The sequence below is a fragment of the Triticum dicoccoides genome, chromosome 7A (assembly GCF_002162155.2).
Source record: "Triticum dicoccoides isolate Atlit2015 ecotype Zavitan chromosome 7A, WEW_v2.0, whole genome shotgun sequence".
In the NCBI taxonomy this organism is placed as follows: Eukaryota; Viridiplantae; Streptophyta; class Magnoliopsida; order Poales; family Poaceae; genus Triticum; species Triticum dicoccoides.
The window spans coordinates 389,889,368-389,897,115 of record NC_041392.1 but is presented as its reverse complement, the minus strand read 5'-3'; positions in this window follow the sequence as shown (position 1 = coordinate 389,897,115).

The window sequence follows — 7,748 nt, the reverse complement described above, 5'->3', positions numbered from 1 at the left end:
CGGGACCAAAAACTCGTCACAAGTCCAGCGGTGGTAGGCACGGATGTAATTTTTCAGTACCGCTTGCAAGCAGTAGTACCGCTACCCTTAGCAGTAGTACTGCTACCCCTAGCGGTAGTACCGTGAGGTCAAGCGGTACTACCGCTCTGACGGTTCTTCTGGCTTTTATGCCTCCTCGTTGTTGTGTTTCAAAGGGCTACTACCGCCCTAGCGGTACTACTGCTCCTTGGAGCAGTAGTACCGCTCGGTGCGGGCTGTGAGCATAACGGTTGGATTTTTCCCCACCTTTAAAAGGGGGTCTTCTTCCCCAATGAACTTTATCCTTTGAGCTCGTGTTCTTCCCCCATTGTTGACCTTCTTCAAGCTTGCTAACTCTCAATCCCTCCAATGATTCTTGCTAGTTCTTGAGGGAAAAGAGAGAGGAGATCTAGATCCGCGTTTCCACCAATCACTTTCTCCTCTAAGTGAGGGGAACCCCTTGGATCTAGATCTTGGAGTTCTTCGTGTTCTTATTTCGTTCTTCCTCTCATTTTCCTCCCTAGCATTAGTTGCTTTGGTGGGATTTGTGAGAGAAGGACTTGGTCACTCTGTGTGCCCTTTCCATTACATTTGGTGCATCGGTTTGAGTTCTCCATGGTGATACGTGGAAGTGAAGTTTGAGAAGCTTATTACTCTTGGGTGTTTGGACACCCTAGAGCTTATTCCTCTTGGGTGACTTGGCGCCCTAGACGGTTGGTGTTGTTCGGAGCTCAATCATTGTGGTGTAAAGCTCTGGGCAAGCGTCGGGGTCTCCAATTAGGTTGTGGGGATCGGCCCGAGCAATTTGACGGGTTTTGGTGACCGCCCCAAGGGTTTCCAAAGTGTACGGGTTCGGTGACCGCCCCCAACGGTTGCCATTTGTACGGGTTCGGTGACTGCCCACAAGGGTCCCTTAGTGGAATCATGACATCTTGCATTGTGCGAGGGCGTGAGGATTACGGTGGCCCTAGTGGCTTCTTGGGGAGCATTGTGCCTCCACACCGCTCCAAACAGAGATTAGCATCCGCAAGGGTGTGAACTTCAGGATACATCGTCGTCTCCGCATGCCTCGGTTATCTTTTACCCGAGCTCTTTACTTCTGTACTTTACCTTGTGATAGCCATATTGTTTCTTGTCATATATCTTGCTATCACCTAGTAGTTTATCTTGCTTAGCCTAAGTTGTTGGTGCACATAGGTGAGCCTAGTTGTTGTAGGTTTTGTGCTTGACAAATTAACCGCTAGGTTTATTCTACATTTGTTCAAGCCTAAACCGTAATTATTTTAAAGCGCCTATTCACCCCCCTCTAGGCGACATCCACAATCTTTAAATTGGTATCAGAGCCTCGTCTCTCTTTATAGGGCTTAACCGCCTAGAGATTAAGGATGTCGACTAGGGGTTTAGGATTCTCTGACACTCTTTGTTTCGATGGCACAAATTTTGATGTTTGGGTAATTCGCATGCTTAATCTCTTTAGGGTCATGGACCCAAATTTAGAGCGAATTGTAGATATGGGTTTTTCTCCTCCAAAGAATCCACAAAGATTATCTTTAGAGGATGAGAAAAACTCTTATCTCAATGCTCAAGCTTCTAATGTGCTTTTTGATGCTTTGAGCAATGTAGTTGTATTTCAACTCATGCCGTTTCGGGATGCTCATGAGTTGTGGACAAATCTTCAAGACAAATATGGCGTGTCCGAGATTTGTGGAGATGATTGTCCTCCTTCCACCTCCGGTCGTATAGTTTTCTCAACTTCTTCTACTTCACCTACATGTGGTTTGCCACAAGGTAATGATATGGTGAGTAGTGGTGTTCATTGCAATGATTATAGTGAGCTTATTATTGATGATCCTTCATCACTTTATTATTTCAATGCTTCACCTTTGGACTTTAACACTTCGAGCACTCTAAATGTTTCACATGCTTGTGTTAAAAGTTCTTGCATATCTTGTAGAAATTTCTTGCTCAAATCTCATGATGATATGCTTGCTATGTCTTGTTGCCATGATAAAAATGTATCTATTTCCTCGAGTTGTTGTGCTAACAATGTAGAGGAAACCCAACACTCCATGGAACAAGATGCGGTCTTGAACGGTGCTTCAAGGGATCCTACATCATCATCGATTGCTTTTTGCCTTATGGCCAAGGCTTCAAAGGTATCTCCCACTTTGAATCCCAATATATCTTGTGATAATATTGATGATGACAAGAGTGATGATGATGTCGATTATGATGAAGAGAATGATTATGTTGCCTCCTTAAAAGTTAAGGGGGAAATAATTTTTAAAGCTCTTCTTAAGAATAAAATTGCTCGTTCCAACTTCATGGAAATCATGTCTATTGCTATTGAGGGCAAGAAATATATTGATGAGTTGGAATCTCGTCTTGAGGAGCATGAGGTCACCATTGATAAAATGGAAGGTCATGAGCGTGATTATGCTAATGAGATTGCGTACCTCTCTCAAGCTCTTGAACTTGAACAAACCACCAAGGAATCTCTTGAGGAGACTTTTGCTCTAGAGTTATCTAGAGTGAAGGAATCTCATGATAGAGCTCTTGAGGTGGCCAATGTTTTTGAAACAAAAAATGCTAAGCTTGAAGTTCCTCATGCTGGACTCCTTGAGGATTTTGAGCACCTCGAAAATGGATCAAGGGTCATCAAGGGTGAGCTCATCAAACTCACCGAGTCTCATGCTCAACTTGAAGCTTCTTATTTAAAAGAGCTTGCCAAGTTGCCTTCTCCTCTTATTGTTAATGATGATGCTTGTGCTACTAACTCTATTTCTTGTGAAGCATCCATTTTGAAGGAGAATGTTTAGCTAAGGGCTCAACTTGAGTTGCTATCTAGCAATTATGGGAAATTGGAAGAAAGCCATGAAAAGCTTTCTAGCTCTCATGATGATCTTCTTGTATCCCATAATGTGCTAAAAATAGCTCATGAGGCTATGATTGCTAAGGTAACATCTAGTGAGCCTCATGTGGACATTAGCACTACTTTTAGTCAAAATGCTATATTGCCTTGTGCTAGTCCTCATAATTCGTCTATGCATAACATTGGTACATATTGTGATGAATTGCTTTCCTTGCCTTGTTGCTCCAATGATGAAGCTTATACTTGCTCTAGTACTTGTGTTGAGACTAACCATGTAGAGGAAATCAAATAGCTCAAGGCCCGAGCCACTTCTTTGAAGAAATACTTGGAAAAGTGTCATGAAGGGAAGTCCACACTCAATAATATCTTGAGTGTGCAAAAATCCCCCAATGACAAACGTGGACTTGGATTCAACTCCAACAAGAAGAAGAAGTCCAAGATGAACAAGAAGAAGGCCAAGAACGCATCAAGAATTTGGCTAAGATTATTTGCTTCAAGTGCAAAATTGAAGGGCACCATGTTAGATCTTGCCCATTGAAGAAGAAGGCCATTAGTGACAAGCAACAAGGGAAGCGGCTACAAGTGCATTCTCATGCTCTTGAAGAAATGGCTCTTCCCAAGAAGACTCGAGCTAATGCTTCTCAAGTTGAGAAATCAAGTGAGAAGAAAGTGAAGAGTAGACGTTGCTACCTATGTTGTGAAAAAGGTCATGTCGCTTCTTCATACACGAATGGTACCTTATCCAACCCTATTCTAATTGATGATATCATTCTCTTGGGAAGGATAAGGTTGGCAATGTGTTTGCCAAATTTGTTGGTACTCAAAGTGGTGTCAAGAAAAGAACCATTTGGGTATCCAAGCCTATTGTGACTAACCTCTTAGGACCCAACTTGGTTGGGGACCAACTAGCTCATACTTGATCAATAGGTGTTGATGGAGGTCATTGGAGACTTGGCTCATTATGAAGAATTAAGGGGACTTCATCATTCTCATTGTCTCAAGCCAAGTAAATTGGGTTATCAAGTTTCTATCTTATATCCAATGTGCCTCTTTGCGTTAACTTGTACATAAATTGTTTACATTGAAAGTTACTTGCCCCTTTGCATGTTTTGGTTTTGTTCCTTGCATGTGTTTGTATGTGTTGTGTCTCCAAATTTCTTATCTTGAGTAATCAAGTTTATGTATGTTGGTTTGCACTTCATGTACATGTGTGTCGTACGTTGAGCCTTTGTGCATCTTGTTTGTATCTTAGTTGGCTCTTGTGAGAGATTAATGGAATATCCCATTATGGGGGAGTGATGTGCTTTGTGCACCTCACAATCCTATAAATGTGTGTACATGAGTAATACCATCTAGTATTGATATTTCAAGATTATCTAGTCGCCATGTGGTATGTCTTCTCATGAGAAATTCAAATTCTAAATAGTCCATTAATTATCTCTTGTTGGATTCTCTTATTGCCTCTTGTTAAGTTTTTATTGGTATAACATTATGGGGGAGTAATATGATATGTGCATATTACAAGCCTAGAAAATGTGTACATTTGAGATATTGTCACCTAGAGTTGATATTGTAAATTATCTTGTTCCTAGGTGCCATGTTAGCTCTACAAGTTACAATTTGCCTTTTGTTTGGTGTGAAGATGATGTCGGATATCCTTGCTATCTACCATCGGGAATTATTTCCATTTACTTCTTGTCTTTTGACAATTGGTACTCACTTTTGTGGTAGAATTTATTGATCATCTTTACATTGGATTTTGCTTTTTATTTGCCTTTTTCTCTTGCCAAGGATTGTATCTACTCCCTTTGTCTTCCATACCACTTGTGGATCTTGTTTATTTCTTGACCTTGTCTAGTGTTTTCTAGATATAGTGAAAGTGGTGATCCCACCTTGTGCATTTTGTATTCAAATGCAAATTCTCTATAATGCACTAGTCTTGGGGGAGCTATCCTATTCTCTATAAAACACTCATATTGTGATCCTTATCAAGTGTGTGTTTGTGGAAGGCAAGCCATTTCTTTTGGTACTTTGTGCCATTATGAAACTTTGTAGATGGCTTGGTTTGTTTGGAACCATTATCTCTTTTGGGAGTTTGACATCTTTATTTTTGTGTGTATCAATGGATATCTCATTCCTTGATGTATCTTTAAATTGATATCTTTCAAGTGATGAGTTATTCATTTGGTATCTTTTCTTTTCTTGGTATTTCTTTGTCATTTGGTATCGGTTCTTGAAAGTCTTGAGCATGCATATTAACTTCGTGTAGTATCTTTGGCACGCTTTCTTTATTTGAGCTAACATATAGGGGAAACTCCACCAAGTCTCAAATTGGATGAGATGTGCATGAAATTCATTTTCGTATCTATATGCACATTTTTATGTGGAGTTTGTCCTATGTATTGTTGGTTCTCTAACTCTTTGGTCCCAATGAGTTTGGGTACCATTTTGTTTGTGTTGTTGTTCTAGGAACAATTGGAGATACATTGGATGCTTGGCTCACTCACAAGGAAGGTGTTGTCATCATGTGCTTATTGGAGTCGAGCTAGGATGATCAATGAACTACTATCTACCTTCAATTGGTATCTACCACATCCTTCCAATGTTAACTCGGTAACAAGTATCTTCATATTCTTCATGCACACATTTCTTGCATCAACCTTGTGTAGGTTGTATCATGGCATGTTATTCATTCATTCTTGTGATACTTGTTCCCTTTCTCAAAGCATCCCAACAATGATCTCTTGTTGCTAGTTGTGATGTCTTTGATGGGTGTGTGGTAGGAATTCATTTATATACTATAAGACCATATCTAGCCATGTGCTATGCTTCCAAGCAAATATCTTATTGGTATATGTATGACCTCCCTTTGGATATCTTGTTCCTCGTGTTGTAACTATTTCGGGTGTACATCCTTCTTTGTAGATATATATCATCATGATTTTGTCTACCTAGAATCTTATACACTTGAGAGAAGTTGCATATCTAGTTGTATCCTTTCTTTCACATCCACCTTGTCTTTCTTATGTTATTTCTTTGGTGGCTCCGTGAAAGCTTTTGCCTTGAGTGCGTGTCTTTTATCGTTGCATCTTGATGCACTCTTGTGTGGTGAAGATTATTTTCCTCATGCTTATCTTTACGAGGCTTTTGCCATCTTAATTGGCATCCCTCATCTTGATGAGGCCTTCATCCTCTATCTTCACCACGGGTTGTCACAAGCATAGGTTCTTTATATGCTTATTAGTAAGCTTGTGAACCCATTTGCTAGTTGTGTGTGGGAATGATAGGCCTTGCACCATGTGCCTCATTCTTTCAAGACTTTATTGATGCTTAATGCTCATATGTACATTAGTCTTCTCAAGTGCATTGCCTTGACTCACACACATCATTTTGGTTGAGCCCATTCTTAAGTTGCATCTTTTACTTGTTGCTCAACCATGTGTTTGTTGCAAGTACTAGGCTTGGTTTCCTATATGCTCAGTTTCACTTGTTGTAAGTTTCTATTGATTTTGGGGGAGCTATGATCCTATTTTGTGCACTTTGTATCCAAATACAAATATTCTTATGTGTGCACAAATCATGGGGAGCCTCTCTAGTTTCTTTAGAACACTCCTATGCTCATATCATAATATCCTTTTTTCTTGTGGCTCGTAGGATCTTTGGTCTAGTTGGTTCAATTGATATCCTTTGATTGCTTGCTTCAATTGGTATCTTTTGATCGCTTGATTGCTTGCGTCTCTCTTTGTTATGTCCTTGTGGCATATTTTCCTTTAGCAATCTTGGTGCCTCAATATAGTTGGTCTTCCTCCAAGTATTACCGTTGGATATGTGCATTGCATTCCACTCTCTTGTTGAGAAATACGCAATTTATATTGGCCTTCTAAGCTTTTCGCCCATTTTGGCAATCGATGCCAATGGGGGAGAAGTTTAAAAGAGTTTTGTGGAGAAGTCTTCAGAGTTTTCTCCTTGCTTTGGTTTTGTTCCTAAGCATTTGCATCTCATACGCATGCATTATTGGTTGTTGCATTGCTTGGTGATGCATAATTCCTTGTATAAACTCTCTTGAAAGTGATTGTCATCAATTACCAAAATGGGGGAGATTGAAAGAACATGCGGTGCCCCCATGTTTGGTTTTGGTAATTGATGACAATCTCTATGGACTAATGGTTGCCTTGAGTTATATTTGAAGGTTTTGTCCATAGGCTTTTCTTGGAGTACATGTGTTGGTTTCAAGGAGAGTTTGTGTCGACCATGGTGCTATTCAAGGAATTATCCAAAGATTGGTCATTTGAGAGTTGAGCTTATTGCAAGCATGTCTTGAAGAAGAAGATTGTTTGATCATTCATGTTTACCTTCAAGACATCATCCAAATGAAGAGAGTTGGAAAGGATCAAGGTTAATCAAGACTAAGTCAAGAGTGAATCAAGTTGATCAACACACAAAGCGTACAAGATGTACAGAGGGATCAAGTGATCCCATGGTATGGTAAGCATTGTCCATTACACTTTGTGTACTAACCCATGGTCTTCGTGAGAGTTCTTTGTGGGGTTAGGTTGTAGTGTGCAAATTCAAGTGAAGCATCACAAAGAGATCAAATGCTTGAAGCTTGCCGTCCATTGTGGTGACAATGGACTTGTGAAGATGTGCGGAAGAGTGGCTCACCCATAGTGGAGTATGGGGGAGCAATCAACTAGTCTTCATCGAGCCAACACAATTAAGAAAGATGGTCCAACTTGAGGGAGTCAAGATCGTCATCATCTAGCTCAAGTGGATCATGTGCACGTCAAAGGTTTGCCCTTGATAGGTTTTCTATTTTACCGGTCTCATGATGGTAGTTGGGAGACCGGTTTATAGGATC